At 39.4% G+C, this 21,040-nt stretch overlaps 2 protein-coding genes across 9 annotated transcripts in view; both read left to right on the plus strand.

The window, feature by feature from the left end:
• LOC146400939 (uncharacterized) overlaps positions 1–2,811 on the plus strand; it is a 278,242-nt gene extending 275,431 nt beyond the window's left edge. Inside the window, exon 4 of the transcript XR_014812877.1 lies at positions 2,710–2,811. The gene's annotated coding sequence lies outside the window, so the exon portion shown is untranslated. The remainder of the gene's footprint in view (positions 1–2,709) is intronic.
• INPP4B (inositol polyphosphate-4-phosphatase type II B) overlaps positions 1–21,040 on the plus strand; it is a 696,813-nt gene that overhangs the window by 62,229 nt on the left and 613,544 nt on the right. The gene's annotated exons all lie outside the window — the stretch shown is intronic.

Raw genomic sequence — 21,040 nt, forward strand, 5'->3', positions numbered from 1 at the left:
TCTAGGATGATCCATTACATATTGGACAACACTGGCTGTTAGGAGATTCCTTCAAATAATGACTGACAGCTGTTCCCTCCTGTTTCTCCCCACACAGGGTGCGTGTCTGTTCACAGCAGTTCAGCTGGTGGGTGGGGAAGAGGTGAGCCCTGTCTATTGGAATAAAATCAACAGCGGGAAAGTGACGCAACAGAGGAGAACTTATGAGGGTCACCCCACTTCTGCTTTCCTAACACCTGCTTTTACACCCCCATTCAGCCCTACCATGGTCTTGATGAAAAATCTGTCAAGTTTTAGGACTACTTCACATGCATGTAAAGAACCATGGCCATGATACTGTGCATGGTTATAGTACTTTTTAGCTCACAAATTCAGTGAGTATTATGAAATTGATTTCTCTAAAGCCTCTAAGGTCTTGAGATAAATGAGCTCATAGACACTCTCTGTATTCTTATTAATTTCCTCTTTGCAGCTGAAAAAAGAAACAATCACATAGCTTCTGACACCTTTATGAGAAGTACATTAAGATCAGATTCAGTCTAGACAGAATCGAATTTTGGTTTAACCTGAAACTTGTTTTCCTAGAGGTTTTTAATGCCTCAATTCCTTAGTGCTAAATGGATGTGTCCTCAGCGTTTATCAAATAAACATAACTTTGCTTTTCTGTCATACTCCCCTCACCATTTTGCGTTTTGAATAAGCCCCCCTTGATTTAACTCCTGAAAACTCATTTGAATCCCCCCCCCCATTCTCTCTGATATTCCGCCTTTGTTGAAACTCTCATTACTAGACTTTTGGAATTTTGTTGAAGGTTGGAGATGAGAAACCCCACTTGATTGTCTCATATGTGAAGATTCAGATACTTAACTTTAAGCATTGATGTTAATAAACAGTGAAAATTGTGTTCACTTTAAAGAAAAAAAATGTAGTTCTCTTTAAATGACCCTGAACTTATGTAAGCTGTCATTGAGGTGCCAGAAGTTGCTCTCTTCTTTCTTTCTCTGTCTGAATATAAAAGTAATGATATTTATTAATAAATATGAGCTCATTTCTCTAGAGGGCACTGTGAGCTGGGGACATTTCTCAGACCTGTCGTAGTTTCTTACTTTTTGGCTCTATTTTCCCCAAGTCTAGTCTCTTTTTCTGTTTTACTCCCTTTTGTGCTGTCTGCCACTGTCATGGCCACATGACTTTGAATAATCTTCTAGCTTTCTTTTCCTGCTTTCTGTCTTTCATTCTTTTCCTACTTTTGTAATTTTATCTTATTATAATCTACTTTTCTGTTCTTTAAAAGAAGGGGTGATAGATGGTAACTAGACTTAACCATGATGATGACTTTGTAATATATACAAATATCCCATTATAATGATGTACACCTGAACTTTATATATTCAAGTTATATATTGAAAATACTGAAAGTTTTATAATTGGTTTTATAAACCACTTTTAACTTTAAAAAGCCAAATGCAGCCTCCTGATCTCTTAGAACATGAGATTACGGAGCATGGACTAACCTCCCATGGTTTCAGCCACTATCTTTTGTTCTGTGAGCATGGAATATAGGAAAAGAGGGGAAGGATGCTGTACCAATATTTACCTCAGTGTATACCATATTGGTACAAAGGAATTAGTAATGAGAGTGGTGGTTGGGAGTCATAGATTTGTAGAAAGAATAGAAAGAAAAATTTCCTGATAGGATAGTAAATATACATCCCTAATGCATCATTGTCTGTTTTTTAAAATAATCTCCTTTGGTCTGTACCATGGATAGTTTTGAACGTTATAGATTCATGTGGACCCTTCATTATATGGAGTTGTATTCTACAAGTTTGTTCATAAATGACTTACTTGGGACTGTATATATTTAAAACATTGTTACCAATGCTTAGGGTCCTAGGTTAGCCCCCCAAACACCAGTCAAACCGTTACAATGAATCTAAACTATAATTTTAATAATTTCAGTGTTTGTAACCGGCACTTATAAAATTATCTCAGAAAAAAAAATTCTCTGGATTTTATCTTAGGATGCTAGGACACTTGGCTGGGATTCTGATAGTGAATGAGTTGGAATGGGCTGTAACAGTGGGTCCCCTAAAAATCAGGGGCATATTAACTCTACTTATGCATATAGAAAGTTACCTTTCCTATGTACGTAAGAGAAAATAAGTTGGCAATTCAGAATTACTCTCCAGAAGCTACAGGGTTCCTACACTTAATGGAGCTGAATAAGTATAAATGCTCTGAATTTAGATCCTCAGCCATATTTCTCAGTCTGAACCCCTCTCTCAGCCAACATTAAAAAGTAATCACTTGCAATAGAACATGATAGAAGATAATATGAGAAAAAGAATGTATATATATATTTATGACTGGGTCTCTTTGCCGTACAGCAGAAATTGGCACAACATTGTAAATCAACTCTAATAAAAAATTAAAAAAAAAAAGTCATGTGTTGCCTGAACAAAAATTTACATGATGGAGAGGTTCGAGAGTACAATTTGTAAAAAGCTGTAGACTCTGAGAAAACAAACATAACCTTGTACATCCCTGGAAGGCAAGCCATATGGAAATCTTTCTACAATAATGATTCCCAGCGAAGTATAGTGGTGAGTCTTATGCTTGCCTTGTCAGAATCACTGGGAAGAGACTTTTTCAATCTCCCCACCTGCCTTCATTCTTACAGCTTCTCCTTCCAACCCCCACACTTAGCAGGTGAGAATCTGCTGTGGTGTCACTGATACTGAGGGAGCAAGGTCACATGCTCTGGAGTACAGACTGGGAGAAAGCGCTCAACCTACCAGCTTGTAGAAGGTAGGGTCATAAGATCACAGAGATCTGTGTTGGAAAACTTTGAGATATTCCTGAACCTGTGTTGTAAATCTTTATGGAACGTGTCAATTTTTTTAAACTAATAAGATAGGAAGAAGAATCTGAAAACAAACCTCAAAAGAAATCATCACCTTTTGGTTTTGGACAACTAAAGTTTCTGTATTATCTGTCTTTGGAGAAAAAAAAAAAGAAGAAGAAGAAGAAGAAGAAGAAGAAGAAGAAGAAGAAGAAGAAGAAGAAGAAGAAGAAGGAAGCCTGTGTGTGTTTGAGGAAGACAGAAAGGAAGATAAAGAAGTAAACATTTTTTTTGCATACCTACCCTAAACCAGGAACTTCCACAGACACATTTCATACTATGTAGGCGTGCTGCCAGTTGCTGCATGCCTACATTTTCTGCAGAATACATGGAGGTTTAGCTTGAAGAACTTTCTCAAGGCACATCTAATATGGTAGTAAGATCCAGCTTCATGACCCTCTGTCCTTAGTGGGGCACCTATGCTTGGCTCAATACCCTGCAGTTACCATCCTGAATTTTCTTTTTTAACAAGAGCCCCCATATTTTTGTTTTGCACTGGGCCTTACAAATTACATAGCCAGTCTTTCTGGTAGACCATGCTGAGGTGTTCCACGGAGATCCCTAAAGATGCATACTGAAAACTCATCAGCCCTGTAAGGAGACTAGGAGAAAAGGAGAGGGAACTCCAGGGCTTGTACAGTAGGAACTTTGTATTCTGGAATCAGACTATTAGGTTCCTCAGTAGAATCGTTGCCTCTTATGGTAATATAAGTAAATGGTTCTTGGGTGTCAATGTGACTTGATGCCTTATATTAATTTTCTATTGCCTTATAACAAATTACCACACAATTGGTAGCTTAAATCAACAAATATTCATTATACCATAGTTGCTGCAGGTCAGGACTCTGGGCATTGCTTAGCTGGGTCCTCTGCTCAGAGTTTCACTGGGGTGCCATCGAGGTGTTGGCCAGGCTGTGTTCCTTTCTGGATCTCAGGATCCTCTTCCAAGCTCGTGTGGCTGCTGGCAGAATTTGTTCGGTTCCTTGGGGTTTAAGACTTGGCCCTAGAGGCCAGTCTAGATGAAACCAAGCCTCCTAGAGGCCACCCGCAGTCCCCCGACATGTGGCTCTTTATTGGCAGTTCACACACGTTCACACTTCTTCAAGGCTGGTGGGAGAGTCAGTTTCTCTCTAGTCTGCTGTAATGTAATCACGAGAGTGATGCTCTGTTACCTTCACCATATTCTCTTGACTAGAAGCAAGTCGCAGGGAGAAGGGTTTACACAAAGACCTTAATAACAGGAGGTAAGGAATAGGGGGCCCTCCTAGGATTTGTCCACCATATATAAAAATCCAGAGATACTGGACACTCTGCCTAGGTGGGCCTCTCCCTTCACAGGGGTTACTGAGACTATAAAACTTTGGCTATATCTCCATGAGATCTAGAGAAGGCAGTGTGGCTGTTCACTCCCCATCTGTTCTTGTATCCTGTATATTCTTTTGCATTGCTTTGCTGCTTCAGGGAGTAGTCAGATTAAAAGCCACCTTGAGCTGAGTTCCAGCCATTATAAATGATCAACCTCAAATCCAGGCCAGCATCTGGGTCAGCCCTCACTCATTAGTAACGGGCAGATCTGTGGTTTAATCCCAGGTTTGTGTGGCTCAAAAATTCCTGTGCTTCACTGGAATAGATCCAAGTATTCTGGGGTCTGAAATGTATACATTTTGAGGGGCCCACTTTGAGAGAATATTAAATGATAATTTACAAGATTAGTCATGAATTGACTAGTTAGGATGAGAAAAGAAATCCCTGATAAATTCCTCAAATCTTGGAGATTCAGGTCTCTCTCTTTTTTTTTTTTTTTTTCTGAGATCTCTAAATACTTTACCCAAAATATTTATCTAGAGATGCTTTCTAATTGCAGCCTGGTTTCCTCCCATTCCCATATAGAAAATTGTATCGCTACTGGCAAATTCTAGTACCCAAGGGAGACAGTGCAAATGATAGGCCTGGAAGCTTTATTCACTTCCCAGGAAATGTGCCTTTGCTTCTTATGTTGTCCTCACTACTCAGCAAGTGATTCATGGACTAGCAGTGTCGCCACCTCTGGGAGTTTGTTAAAATGCAGAATTCTAGGCCTCACCCATACCTGCTAAAGAAAACCCTGCATTTTGCCAAGATCCTGGGTAATTTATACGCACATTCATGTTTAAGAAGCAGATGCTGGGCAGCATTACTTCTTCTCTGGGCTGCACCCAACTTGTTTTTTCTTGATGGGAGCCAGTGTGTAATAGCCCTTAGCCCACAGCGGGTAACAATCTTGACAAGAAATAGAAGAAATAGTAGGAGCACATCGAAGTGCTTTAAATTAACCCGAGTCTCCAGGGTCAGACAAATTACATCCTTGGGGTACAGAAAAGAAAAATTTATAGCTGTGATTAGAGAAAACCATCAGTAATCTCTGAAGAATCCCAGAGAATCAGGGAGGTGCCGTATTTTTCCAAAGAAAGAAAAAGATGAATTCTGAAAATTACTGGGTAGTGTCTGAGAGCAATTTCTTACAAAATTCTGGAAGGAATTATTAAACGGGTAACTTGTCAGCTCTTAGAATGAGAAATGGTGATTATTAGGAATCATGCTAAATTAACTTCCTTTTTCTTCTTATGTTTCTAAGAGTGGGAAGCCCAGGGAAGGCTGTAAGTCTGATAGGTTTGATTTTAGATAGGTGTTTACAAATCTCCTAATGATATCCTTATACACCGTATGTAGATATTTGGTACAGATAATAGCTCAGTCAAATGAATTTGTGGTTGGTTGAATGATTATACTTTCAGTTAAATCACACATAGTATGAGGAAAAGCATTGATAGTAGGTCTCTGTACCAATCAGGGTTCAATTATAGAACTCTTAGGAATGATATGTAATAAGGCATTGATCCTAGGGATTTGACTTTATACAACTGTGGGATCAAATTAAAGTGTTTATGTACTTTTGCTAGGTATCAAGTCAGCACTGCAGGAAATCAGGAAGAAAAGATGGATAGGAAGAAGGGGAGAACAAGGGCAAGCAGGAATGTGTGCAGAGGATGGTCTGGATCTTGCTTCAGCCTCCAAATTCCCAGTTCCTATGATGCAGGTATCTGGCAGAAGAAGCTGAGGTCCAAACATGCACCTGGCCTGGGGGCAGGAGAAGCTGGAGGAGCTGTGGCCCTGGCAGCTGCTTCATCCAGTAAGGTCAGCCAGCAGATTCATAACCCATCTGTAGGAGCCACATAAGTACCTGGCCCAAGGCCACCAGGCTTCCAAGCTCAAATATGGCAGCTGGTGGGTCACTTCTGCCTTCTGGTCTCATCTAAACTTCTCCTATGGCCAAGCTTAGCTCAGAACCATGAGGGAAAGGAATTCTGGGAAACGTGGTTCCTGCTTATCTGAGTTGACATTAGTTTAAAACTAATAGTTTTGTTATTGGCCTTGCTCTGCTGAATGTTTTTTAATAATGTAAAGCTGTGAATGGTAACACATCCCAAATGGTAGGATTCAAAGGAAACCTTTCAATAAACTGCTTTCTCATCTATCAAGTATCACATTAAGTGTGAGAGGCCCTTCTTGACCACACTCAGCAAACTAGCATCTCAGCCTCCAATGGTCCTGTATAATCTGAGACCTTGCTCTGTTTTTCCATAGTGCTTATTAGAATCTTTTGTATATAGTTATTGGTTTATTTATGTTTTGTCACCTCCACCAGAATTCAAGGTCCATGAGAACAAGGACCTTGCCTGTTTTGCTCAATGCTCAATCCTTAGCATCTAGAATAGAAAGGCACAAAGAAGGCACTTGATAAAGATTTGTTCCATAAATCTATAATAACGTTTAATAATAAATGTAACATCATATACTGAGAGGTTAAAAAACCACCTGTGTAAGTAGAGAATGGAAGACATCTAAATTAAAAATAATTCATGAGAGAAAATAAGTTTGGGGCACTTGTTGATAGCCAGCACAAATTTCCAATCAAATTGGAATATTAATACATTTTTTATTTATATTAAAAACAAAGGAGGTAATATTTACATTGTACTCTATATGGAAGGAGAAGGGGCACATATTTTTAAATACATATTAAAAAAACAAATTTTTTAAAAATAAAGAGCCACCATGTCAATAGACTAAGGAAAGAAATTAAATGATTCTATCTGTTGATGCAGAAAAAGCAGTTGACAAAATCCAATATCCATTTATGCTATAAAATCTCACCAAACTATGACTAGAGGGGACCTTACTCAACTTGGTAAAGAACATCTGCAAAAAACCTACAGTCAGCATCATACTTAATGGTGAGAAACTGGATACTTTCCTTTTAAGGTTGGAAACAAGGCAGGGATATTCACTCTTACCAGTCCTATTCAATCTCATACTAGAAGTACTAGGTAATGCAGTAAGACCATAAAAGGTAATAAAAGATATGCAGGTTGGGAAGGGATTGCTTGCAGACAACATGATTGAATCCCAGAAGAAATAACGAAGTATAGCAAGTTAGCAGGATACAAGGCTAATATACAACAGTCAATTATTTTCTTACTTATCAGCAAGTAACGATTTAAATTTGAAAATAAAAAAATACCATTTACAACTGTACAAAAACCTGAAATATTTAGAGGTATAAATCTAACAAAATATGTATAAGAACTATTAGTGGAATACCACAAAACACTGATGAAATAAAAAGAAGAAAAGCTTGGGGTAAATAGATGCAGAATGTTGCCTTTGGGATGGATTAGCAATGGAATACTGCTGTATAGTACTGGGAACTCTGTCTAGTCACTTATGATGGAACATGTAATATGAGAAAAAAGAATGTATACATGTAAGTGTAACTGAGTCACCATGCTGTACAGTAGAAAAATATATACACATAAATAAAAGATAAAAGAAGAATATCCAAACAAATACAGAACTTTGCTGTGTTGATGAATTAGAAGATTCAGTATTATCAAGAGGTCAGCTCTCCTATTTGATCTATTCAATGCAATCTTAGTCACTCAATGAAATCGCGAACAAAATTCTAGCAATCTATTTTTTTTAGATGCTGACTGGTTAAAAGTTTATATGGAAAGATAGGATACCTCAAGTAGCCATTCGGTACTACAGAAGAACAAAGTTGATGGACTTATACCACCAGATTTCAAGATTTTCTATACAGCAACAATAATCAACAGAGCATAGGATTAGTGAAAAAATTGACACATAGTTTAGTGAAATAGAATATAGCACCCAGAAAAAACTAATACAAATGTGGTCCATTGATCCTTGATGAAGAAACAAAGGCAATTCAATGGAGAAAGGGAAGTTCTTAACAAATGGTGCTGGAACAATTGGAAATCCACATGCAGAAAATGAATCTGAACACAGAGCTTATGCCTTTTACAAAAATTAAGTCAAAATGGATCATAAGCTACTTGCAAAATGCAGAGGTACAAAATGTAAAATGTAAAACTACAGGTCTTTTAGAAGATAACGTAGGAGAATATCTAGGTGACCTTGGGTTTGGTGGTGACTTTTTAGATATAGTACCAAAAGCATGATCCATAAATAAAAAACACATCAGTTGGACTTCTTCAAATTAAAAACTTATGCTCTGCAAAATACACTTGTCAAGAGAATGAAAAGGCAAGTCACAGATGGGCAGAAAATATTTTCAAGACATATACTTGATGAAAGTTTTTTATCTAAAGTATATAAAGAATTGTTAAAATTAAAACAATCTGATTTTTAAAGTTCCAAACTAATACCTCACTAAAGTATGGTAAATAAGGGGATGAAAAGAAGCCCAACATCATGTTATTAGGGAGTTTCAAGTTAAAATAGCAATGAGATACCATTATAGCACATGAGTTGGACAGGTGAAGTGTGGGAGATACTTTATGTTGGTTAAACATTTTTGTACGACGTTATAATGGCAGATACATGACACTCTGCACTCGTCAAAACCCATAGAACTTTCCAGCACAATGAATGAATGTTATTATGTATACATTTTAAAAAATTATTAGTATATTGGGAAGATTTCCAGAATAGAAAGCAGATTTTAACAAAATATATAACTATGTTACAAAAGCGTGAAACAACCTCATCAAATGGGATAAAGGAGGTACTGGTTAAGTAACCTTGAAAATGCGTTGGATCGGTAAGACTAAAGTCAAATGTTTTCATGCATAAGTACAACATAGAGTTGTTTCTCACCTGGGGACAGGTTATAACTTGGGCATTGCTTTACAAGTATACCAGAACTGAACAGTTAAGTAAAGGGGGGATGGATGGTGGGAGCCAGGTTTCTCAATGTTGGAGTGGAAATTTTCAGATAAGCAAGGAAGGAGGCTAGAATGATTCATATTCTGGGTTAGAATTGGAACCATAAGTATGTATTCCTGTTTAGCTTAATATAGGTACAGGTAGTACATACAAAAGTATTTTTAGATATGCAGATAACATGGGTAAGTGTACATACATAATTTTGCTCTGTGAGCTGAACGGACCTAGCTGTGAGCTGAAGCTAATTTACCCCAATAGAAATTAACATATCTAACTTGAAGTTCCCGTTTATTTATTTTATTTTATTTTATTTTTACCTTTTTTGCTTTTTAGGGCCGTACCTGCTGCATATGCACATTCCCAGGCTAGGAGTCTAATTGGAGCTACAGCTGCCAGCCTACACCAGAGCCACAGGAACGCCAGATTCGAGTGCATCTGTGACCTACACCACAGCTCACGGCAATGCCGGATCCTTAACCCACTGATCGAGGCCAGGGATCGAACCTGCAACCTTATGGTTCCTAGTCAGATTTGTTTCCACTGTGCTGTGACAGGAACTCCCAGTTCTTGGTTTCTAATGTCATTAATATATAAATATATTTATGTACACACACACACAAAAACAGGGTGTCTAGGGGAAATGGTTGATTTTAGAAAGGGGTTAGGAAATATACCAGATGAACCCAGAGACTGTTATGGTGCCTAAAATTAAGGAAGTACTTAAATAAACTAATAAATAAAGTCAAACAAATAAAATCCCCCAATGATGATGGTATTTCAAAGAAAGACAAGAGCCAACTGAAAGAGATTCTAGTAGCCAAAGCTGGAACAATTCTAGGAACAAAATAAATAAAGCAGGGCTGGATTATAACTCTAAGTATAAAATAAATATCCACGGGCCTATAAAGATATAAATGATTTAATAAATAAGTAAATGGAGGGGAAAGACAAATATCCCATGCAAATGAAATCCAAATAATATATAATGCATATAATCCTCAAAGGGATGAGGATTAACCTTCCGGTTTTTAAATGTGGGCACTGCACTGTGATATTCTTCCGAAGAATGTAGTACAGAAAGGGGTGTGGGGGGAGAGTGACTCTATAACAGAGAAACCTGATAGTCACTACCTCACTAGGTGAGCAAGGTCAATATCAACAGTGATGTCGTGGTCATCATATGTACTTTTGACCTGATGTGTTAAAAATGTCACTTTACCTCCATAGTCTTTCTCCCTAGGCCCATAATCCCAGTCTAATCATGAGAAGATCATCAGACAATCCTGATTGAAGGCTATGCTACAAAATACTTGACTAGTATTCTTCAAAAGTATCAAGGTCATTGAAAACAAGGGCAGTCTGAGACACTGTCACATCCAAGGGGAGCCTAGTATGATGTCTATGTGGAATCCTGGACATTAGGTAAAAACGAAGGGGATCTGAATAAAGTCTGAATTTCAGTTAATGTACCTATATGGACCCATTAATTGTGTTAAGGACCTCATACTAATGTAAGGCATTAATAATGGGGGAACTGAATAGGCACTGTATATGGAAAATCTCTCCCCTATTTCTGCAATTTTTTTCCCTGAAAATCTGATATTTAGGACAAAGATTTGATTTAAAAAAGACCAAAAAATGAAAAGCACAGAGGACAAAATCAATGATTGACTCTGGCCACCAGGTTATAGATGGAATGGTTGATTTAAAAATATGGAGAATATGGATGGGGTCCTTATAAGTGAGTCAGTGCTTATGCAGCATTTGTCACTGGAGTGCTGTTAACCCCTGCCTTCAAATATTTCAGACCTTGAATGTAAAGGGATCATACTTAGTATGGTTTCCAGTGGCTGAACAAGACTAAGTTGATCAAAGTTACGTGAAGGTGGATTTTAATTCAGATTGGAAGAAGAATCTTCTAATTATTTGAGCTGTCCGAATATGACTCATCTGCCTTTGGAAGGCAGAGCACTTTCTCTCACAGACCCTCAGGCTGAGACTAAAAGAATCCATAGTGAAGAGCAGTTGGAGGAAAATGAGCCCCGAGGTGTCAGAGGCAGCTTGTTCTCTGACACCTGTGTGATGGCCTTCGTTCAGGTGGCTGCAGGCAGGCCTCCCATACTGGTTATTGTCTTATTATGTCCAGATGGCACGTTTTTCTCTGATCATTTAGGAATTATACACTCTAGATAGGAGGAAGGAGAAATAATTGTTGAGCGCTGTGAGAAATGGGTTTAAGAAATGCCTCCGAGATTATATGTGTGTACATGCACTCTTCTCTTAAAAGGAACATGAACAAAAGGTGAAAGAAAACAAAATGAAGATAGGAAACAAACCCCTACAGTGGTTTTCTGCAGATGTTATCATCTCAGTTTTCAGTACTATCTGGTAATAGTGACGCTTGAGGCCAACTCCAGTGAATAGGGATAACTTGTGGAGGGCAGGCATCTGCTTCTGTTATCCTCAGAACCAGGTGGGACTTACCTTCTGGAAATCCGAGCAATTGCATTCTCTTCTGGGAAAGCAGTACCATCCGAAATTTTGGTCACCACCCTTCTGCTGTTGTTCTTGCTTGTTCAAAATAGTATGTTCTTGCTTACATGGTTCCATATGTGCATTTCTTCTTCACACATCTCAACTTTGTGATTCGCGCTCTAAAAGTCAGGAACGTCAGGAATATAGAAACCGCAGCATCTTCAATCATGTCTCTTTTCTAAGAAATGTAGGCGTTGAAACTCAGGCAAAGTGCAGCCCTTCCAGTAAAAAATAATGTAGCCAGTAGATCTCAGATCAAGAAATATCTTAGTATATCTGCTATAGAGAGAATAGATGAACATGTACATTGGTGTGTGTGTGTGTGTGTGTGTGTGTGTGTGTAGCCTGTGTGATTTTTAGTAATAATGTCAATTCAATCAGAGAATTGTGCTCCCTTGAAATGTAAATACATAACCTGTCATTTGTAGGCTCTATTTCTTGGCTGTGGTTTGCATGCAAGAGTAAGTGTAAATACAGTAATTTTTTTTAGTAGATGACCCTGATCTTTGGATTTTATGCCTACCCTCATCCCACACCAATGTTCTAATTTCTTGGCTAATATTAATTATAGTCAACTTCATGCTACGGTGGATGACAAGGTGCAAAAGACAGCACAGACCTGTTTTTTGTTGAGATTTTTCAGGCTAACAGCCTAGTCTCTCTGGCTTACCTCTTTCTTCTCACTAGTCTAGGAGGAGGTTCTTGATTTTGATCTCCAGCATCAGTTTCTAAGAGTATCCATTTCCTGGATTCAGACCTGAAGAGCAGTGGTATTGCTAGAATGAATCTTTGCAGCATCGGCTCCCATGGTAGCAGTATGCTTGCATGCTTCATCCACACATCCTCTGACCCCTTTGGATGCCCTTTCATTATTTGTGTTCACGTAGGTCCCCTTACATAGGTGTTAAGCTCCTTCACCATTGGGGACTGCATTGCGTGTATTTGTTCATTCCTTCAGCTGCGCAATGATGTTTTGTATTCGATTTTGCACCTGCCTGTGATTGCTCATGCTGGACCTTCAACCCTTTCTCTCTTCATCCACCTCCTAATATCCACACATTATTTAAGGGTCACCTGAAATGACATAGCTTCTGAGAAGCGGATAGTTCGGTTGGAATTAATCACATCTTTTGCTATATTCCCACTCCACTTTGCTCTGGTCTCTTTTATAGCTTTTTCCTTCTGCTGTGTATTTTACTTATTTATGTCTCACATCCACCCCAGAGAGACATGCATGCGCAGTTTCTTGTAAGCTCCTTACAGACAGCATCCTACTTATTCCAGCACAAGGACTTGTATCTGCTTTACGAGACATTACAGATGCCTCATGAACTTGAGTTTAATGATGCAACTCAGTGTCTTAGGAAGATAGTTTCAGAGCTATTTATTGTCAGTTCCCATCATGGCTCAGCAGTAATGAAGCTGAGTAGTATCCATGAGGACGAAAGTTCGATCCCTGGCCTCGCTCAGTGGGTTAAGGATCTGGTGTTGCTGTGAGCTGTGGTGTAGGTCACAGATGCAGCTTGGACCCTGTGTGGCCATGGCTGTGGTGTAGGTCTACAGCTGCAGCTCCAGTTAGACCCCTAGCCTGGGAACTTCCAAATGCCATGGGTACAGCCCTAAAAAGACAAAAAACAAACAAACCAAAAAAAAAACATTATTCTCTGTTGGCTCAAAAAATGATATCCCTAGCCTGGCGCTCCCCTACTCCCTGCACTCCCATCTCCAGTTATCTACCTATCTCTAGCTAGTTTACTAATTAGACCTGCAAACTCTTGGGCAGGAAACTCTTGATCTTTTTCTTTACTAAGCCTTCATCTCAGTAAAAGTGAGTACCATTTAGACTGCCATTCAGGCCCAACCTTGACAGTAAGCCCCGATTGCCCTCTTCCTCATATTTCACATCAAATTCATGAATAGGTCTTGTCAGTTCATTACCATATCTGAATCTGAGGCATTTTCACCATCTCCGTATCCATAGCTCTGGTCCAAGCCACTTGATCCCTCCCCTGGATTAGCGCCACCTTCGTCTTACCTGAACTGCACAATATCCTAGTCATTGTCCTGGCCTCCACGGTTGCTCCCCTAAGATGGGTTCTCCACACAGTTTCTAGAGGTAATCAAACATCAGACCACAGCATATCCATTTTGAAGCTCCCCAGTGGCTTCTAGTTGGAATGAAATGAAAATTTCTAACCGCATTATCCAAAGGCCCACATAGTATGACCCCTGAGTTCCTCTGACTTTCCTTCTTTCTCTCACCTCTCTGTTCAGTGTGCTGCAGTGACATTGACCCCTTTCCTGTCCCTGAGACTTGGCAAGCTCATTTGTTCCTGCCCAGGAATTTTGTTTCTGCTGTAGTTTCGGCTCAGAGCTTCACGGGACCACCTTCCTGATGTCCTTGGAGAAGCCTGCTCTGACCACCTTGTTAACGAGCCCCCTCAGGCATCCTCTGCCGTGATTTCATGTCTTTCTAGCACTCACTAGGTACAGGACACATTTTTTCCTGCCACTTCCCAACTAGAGTGTGATCTCTGGCATCTAAAATATCTCCTGCCCTAATATGTACTTATCCATTGGCCGATAGAGGCTAATGCCATCTCGTTGGCAGCCTGTCTTGCATCTCTTGGTAGTTGGTTCCTTTTTGTTGTGTGGTTCAGGATTTTTGCCCTGCCTTGGGGTGATCTGTGCCCCTCACAGCTGTTTCCTGGGCCTGACTGTGAGCCCCTTAGAAGTAGACACCGTGCTTGTATCACCGCTGCTTCTCAAAGAATGTGGCATGGAGGAATACGGAAATAGATGAGCCCATGTGTTTTCCCTTTAATACTGTAATCACTCTTTCCTTCCTCATTCTTTTCTAATGGACTTGCTTGTTAGTTATAGGAAACTTAAATTCCTATTAGAGCCTTTTAAAACTGAGATTGGGGAATTGATGAGGCCTATAATTGGTAAAAGAAACTCTGACCTGAGGTACTTGCCTAATGAAAGAATGTGGTAGGAGGGCAGTGGGAATAGTTTCAGTTAATAGAGGAGATGAAGATTCGATGCTCATGGTAGCAGTTTATTAGGCAGGAAAACCAGTGCTATTAATTCACTGAAAAAATGATCTGTCAGAATAGTTCTTCTGCTCTATAAGCCAAGAGACTGGCTTAGGTCTTTTAACAAATTGCAGCCCTTTTACTTATATGAACATGATTAAATAAAGATTTATCTATTTTTTTCTTTTCCCAATACATTATTTTTTTTTCTACTGTACAGTATGGTGACCCAGTTACACATACATGTATACATTCTTTTTTCTCACATTATCATGCTCCATCATAAGTGACTAGACATCGCTCCCAGTGCTATACAGCAGGATCTCACTGCTAATCCATTCCAAAGGCAATAGTCTGCATCTATCAACCCCAAGCTCCCAATCTATCCCACTCCCTCCCCCTTGGCAACCACAAGTCTATTCTCCAAGTCCATGATTTTCTTTTCTGTGGAAAGGTTCATTTGTGCCATATATTAGATTCCAGACGTAAGTGATGTCATATGGTATTTGTCTTTCTCTTTCTGACTTACATCTTTTTATAAAATTTTATATCATATAACTCGGTACTTTTAACTGAACACTGATATTGGACCTACATCACTAGCTTTACTTCCAGTCAAGAGGATTCATCTGGTTCCTTGCCAAACTCTTATGATCAAGAAACAATCTGATTTTGTAAAAACAAATAGACAGGCTGTTACCAAAATCCTGCATGCATCACCCACTTTATTTTTAATGTTTCCAATATTGTTTTCTCATACCACACACTGCACCAGATTTTGAAAATTGAGCCCAAAGACCTAAAATAATGAAATTGGGCTTTAGTGGTTTCTCATTTCTTATCACCCATACCCCCCGCCGAAGTTCATCTTGCCTCTAGACAGGTTCTGAGCCTTGAGATAATTACTTCTGACCCCAGAGAAAAATTAGAGACTCTTTCCAGGCTGTCCTCCCCCTTGTGCTTTAAATGACCTCATTCCTCCACCCCCAAGTCACAGCTCCTATTTCTTTAGTGTCTTTGTTACAACTAGAAAAACAGATTTGTCAATGAATAATAACACCTCCATGTGTAGATTCAAAGGCATTTTTAAAATAAAAATTTCTGGAGAGAACCATCTTTGAAGAGTAATAAATTATCAGTGGTGGACTTTTATACACAACATTAATCCACATCATATTTTAAAATGCCCATCATGCACCTAATGTCCACTTTAATGAGGATAGAGTAAATTAGTCGAGTTAGAAAAAAATAGTTGTATATAGCTCAGCTGTAGTTTATTAAAATAGCACAGGTTTACTTATTAAGGTCTAGTTTCAGTTTGATGCCCAGAAAAGTACTTGAAAGTTCCCCGCAGCGCGTCATGGGACGCTCTCAGTGCCCTCCTCACATAAGTGTGGTCCCTCTGGCTGAGTTTAAAGTGGAAACAAGCCTGGCAGCCCTGGGCCACATGAGGTTGCGAGAGCCCTCACAGTCAACATATGCAAAACGAACTCGTTTTTTTTCTCTTCCTTTCTCTGAGATATAATTTCATCTTTATTTCCTCTCTTTGTTGAAAACATTACTGAACAATCAACTTCTTAAGCCAGAAACCTGGGGGTCGCCTTAGAAAAATGATTCTTTCTCAACTTTCATGTATACCTAGTCACCAAAACTTATAAATTCTGCCTCTTAACCTGACTGCCACTCTTCTAGAGTAATGCCGGCCTTCCTCACACTTACCTTGGTATCGCAGTAGCCTTTCATCTCATTCTTTCTGCCACCAGTGACGTCGCCCACCAATCCATCATCCGCACCACCAACACGTTCCTAAAACATAAATCTTTCCCCTTGTTCCCCGTTGCCTATGGAATTACTTCCAAACTAAAGCAGAAGCTACCCTTGATTCCTCATGATCATGCTTTGCCTCTTCATGACACAGCTTTGTTTACAGACATACGTCCATGAGAGACTGTGTTCTAATTCTCTTGAGCCTTTGCTGATCTTTAAAAGCTCCATGTTCTTTCTTGCCCCATGACACCTTTCTGTATGTCATATATGGTGTTCTCACTATGTGAAATTCTTCTCCCCCCCGAGGCCATTCCTACTTCTCTCTGTCAAGATTCCGTGCAGACAACCAAATCCTCTGTGAAACCTTTGTGATTTCTGTGATCTCTGGGCAGCATGTGTTTCTCCCTCTATTGTGTAGCAATTAGACTCAGTGAATATGCCTTTATCATAAAATGTATTGCTTTGAATGACAAATGCTTGATTCTTTGCTGCCTCAGGTTGCCTCTGAAGAGAATGAAGAATATCTGAGCAGGACCCTGGGATAGACACTCCCTTTGCCCCCCACAATGTCTTCTGCCTACCTCTTGTTTATAGAAAGGCTTCAGTCACAAGATCCTGGCTCAGAAATTAGTGATTGAAGGTATGGGAACATGTAGTGAGAAGAGTAGAAGTTGGGCCAGGAGAACCAGTTACAACAGTAAATCAGCCATATGACAGTCACAGAATCTTTAGTTTCTCCCTGAAGTAAATAGATAATAGTATCTGATGCACATTCCTGAGTTTTTTTGCAGATGTAAAAACCCCCACCAGATGGAAGATATTAACTACCTGATGGACCAGGAAAGAATAGTCCCCAGGCCTACTGGAGCCTGAGAATTGATAATGTTAACCCTTGTGGCACTACCCTGTTAGCTTACCATCAGCCAATCAGAGAATTTTGCATGAGGTAATCACACACCCTGTGACTCCCCTCCCTCACCTGGCCCTTAAAAACTCCACCTTGAAACCCAGTGGAGAGTTTGGGCTCTTCAAACATCGGCTGCCTGCTGCCTGCACTCCTTGTTTGGCACCTACAATAAACACTGCACTTCACTTCACCACAAACTGGTGTCAGTAGATTGGCTTTACTATACACGGGTGAGCAGACCCATGTTTGGTTTAGTAGCAAGAGCAGAGTCTGTGGTGTTTACTTATTTATCCCTTATTATTATTTTTGTATTGCCTGGTACAGTGTACCTGCCATCTGGTAGGCACTTAATAAATATTAAAAGACTAACAATCACAGCTAACATGAATTGATTTCTTATTACGTGGTTCTCTTCTAACCACTTTAACATGAATTACTTTATTGAATCCCTGCAACAATGCTTTGAGGTAAATAATAAAGCTGATGCTTTCAGTGCCCTGTGTCACTGTTTTTTGACTCAGCTCTGATCTGTCATCGCTGTGGCAAATAGTTTTGTGTGAGCTCAGGCTCTTGCTGCGCGTCTCACCTCAAGCGCTCTGTGTGTCAATCTGCTCTCTATCTTAGACCTTCTTCAGAGCTGCGGGAAGCCGTTAGGTCTGTCTGTGAGGCTAGCACAGAAGTGAGAGGGACTTAACATCCTCAGGGCAGCCTTTAACCAAAGGTGCCGGTGGGTAATTGCTCCAGCGTCTCCTCATTTGGGTCAACAAATCTAAGAGGCATTCTGTCTGCTCTCAGAGGTCTCAGCTGAATCAAGCTTCCATTGCTTGTAGAAGCAGCTTGGATAATTTGCTTTTAGATAGCGCCATCTCACTTCTTATTCCTCATTGCTTCCAGAGACATCTCTCAAGTAAACTACTTACACACAAGATCTCATCGGGTTCTATTTTGGGGAAATCCAAATCAAGACAAGCACTACTATTATCCTCATTGTATTGGAAACAGAGGTGCAGGAAGGCTAAATATCTTGCCCGAGGTCTTACAGCTGGGAAGGGAGGGAGGCCGGGTTTGAGCTCAGTCTCTGCCGAGCCTATTTTCTTGAGCACTTCTCCATCCTGAATAAAGATTCTAGCAGATGCTGGGGATCTCACCCTGAGTGATAGAAGTCACCTACCTTAATTGTGTTTAAAACTTGTAGTTGACAGATTAACATTTTTATTCCTCTCCTAGGTTTAGAGAACAGAGGTATATTGCTTCTTTGATTCTATCCTCCCTCCAAGTCAATTCCCAATGTTAAGTTCCATAATATTTGTTCCAGAGGAAGAAGAGCACAGAAGAATGAGAGAGGACACATTAAAATGTTATAACTTACCATCCTTAAAAACTTTATTTTTTTCTGAGTCTTTTCAATGTATCTCTCCTGATGACAAAATTAGCACTTACAAATCTGTTCTTGAGAGAAGCAGAAGATAGAAAGGAACACAAAAATGCTTGGTCTGTATGCAGTTCCCCAGACATAGCTCTTATTTGTCCCATTCTTCCAATAGCATCACCATTAATCCTGCTGGAACAAGCATACATGGGTTTATATAGAGATATTTTGCATATATGAGATTTCTGGAGAATGGAAGTAATTACTATTTATTTATTTGCTTTTAGGGCTGCATCTGCAGCATATGGAGGTCCCCAGGCTAGGGGTTGAATCGGAGCTGCAGCTGCTGGCCTACACCACAGACACAGCAACACCAGATCCAAGCTGTGTCTGTGAGCTACACTTTGACTCAGGGCAATGCCGGGTCCTTAACCCACTGAGTGAGGCCAAGGATCGAACCCGCATCCTCATGGATAAAACTGTTCAGGTTTGTTACTGCTGAGCCACAACCCGAACTCTTCAATTACTATTTATACTGCTCATTAATTTTGGTCTCTTCTCTATTATAATTTTCACTTTCTCTTGATTCCTTTATCCCTTTAGAGAAGTGTTGTTAACCCTGACTGACATTACAATCAAGGAGGAGTTCAAAGCTCCATATTTAGCATTTCACAGCGGAGGCCTCTGAATAGTGGTGCTGTGGCAGGCAGGGCACTTAGATCATCATCCGTGAGACCAGCATCATCTGAATATGAGTAGCTCCATGACCTTGAGTGACTCTGTTGCCCAATCTGGGTCTCAGCTTCCTAAGGTGCAGAATAAAACTAAAGAGTTTATTCTGCATGTGTAGACTTGTAGAGAATAAATCTCCTGTGCAGAAGAAAGTGGATGTTCTTACATTCTTTTAGAGCCATGGAAACATTTTTGAATCAGCTGCCATCTCTGTATATCATCTCTCCTCTGACTCCAAATGCACAGACTCAAGTGCAGGCATGATGCCTCCCCATGTAATTTCAGGGCTGGCATCATCTGTGGACCTTCTGGGTTTAAGAAACCATAGACATGACCTCCAAGTTCCATTTCAACCCTAGCCTCCTATGGTCGGTCTTAGGTACGGAAGCATTCAATTCATGCTGCTTAAGATTTTTCTATAAGAATTTATGCATTTGTTAACTTTCAGGCTCAACACAAATGACTTATTAATAAAAGTCCAGATGATTTTTAATAGACATTAGAAGAAACAAACATTTATATTTTATTTATATCTTATTCTCTATTTTTCTGTATTTGGATATCTTTTTAAACCATGGCGGTGGAATATGTAAACGATAGACTAATGGGCTATACCCTACAAATAATATTTGCTCTGCAATATGAATTAAAAGTATTAAGAACATGATTGAATCAATTAAAAAGGTATTCTGAAATACTTCTGTCACTGACCCTGTGCTTAAAATTAGGATGTTCATGCAGATGTTAGACTGCTCTGTGTTTTTCTGTAGGAGGCTATATTGATTCAATATCTCTCTTTTCTTCAGGGAAAAAAAATCTCATTAAGTATGAATCTAATGGACTGGAAAAACTAACAGACCAACCTCAATGAAATAATATATTTATTGAGAAAAATAGAGCACCTCATTAGCTGGAAATGAATGGTAGCTTTGATTTACATTGTATTCATTCTGTGTTTTCATAAAACTACTACCTTTTGCTGACAGTTTCCTGTACACTTTTTTATGAGCTGAAAGCTTATAAAAGAGAGATAATGATGATAGGTAAAACAATGCTCACTTTTAATTCAGGTTACATAAATAAAAGAAAGATGGCATAATATGCTATTGTACTGCTTTAGTTAATGTTTCTCTTCAGAATAAGGAATTATGATGATGTACACTTTTCTGAATCTAACCTAAACTAATTCTATGTTGTTAATTTTATTTTGCACCAAATGGGCTCACTGGTGATTGATGGAAAAAGGCTGAGGAGATCCATCTCTTCCAACCAAAGGGATCACCTTCCCTCTGTCTGCTGATGTTGCATTACAACTCTTCCTCCAAATACAATCAAAGTTATTGGTTCAGTCTGATTTTCTGCATTGTATTTGGAGAGATTGTTTTCCTGCAATCCACTACTCAGGGTGGCTTAGGCCTCAGGATGTACCTAGGTGACTATGACCTTTGTTTTATATTTCCCAGTATTACAGATACACCCCTTCAGCCCCTCCTTCCTGTATCACTTTGGCTCATAGGCACCTTGTAGATTTCACCTGC

The sequence above is a fragment of the Sus scrofa genome, chromosome 8 (genome assembly GCF_054392235.1).
Source record: "Sus scrofa isolate SSC_HxYL_T2T_F1_AM1 chromosome 8, Sscrofa_HxYL_maternal_Yorkshire_Landrace_v2.0, whole genome shotgun sequence".
Taxonomy (NCBI): domain Eukaryota; kingdom Metazoa; phylum Chordata; class Mammalia; order Artiodactyla; family Suidae; genus Sus; species Sus scrofa.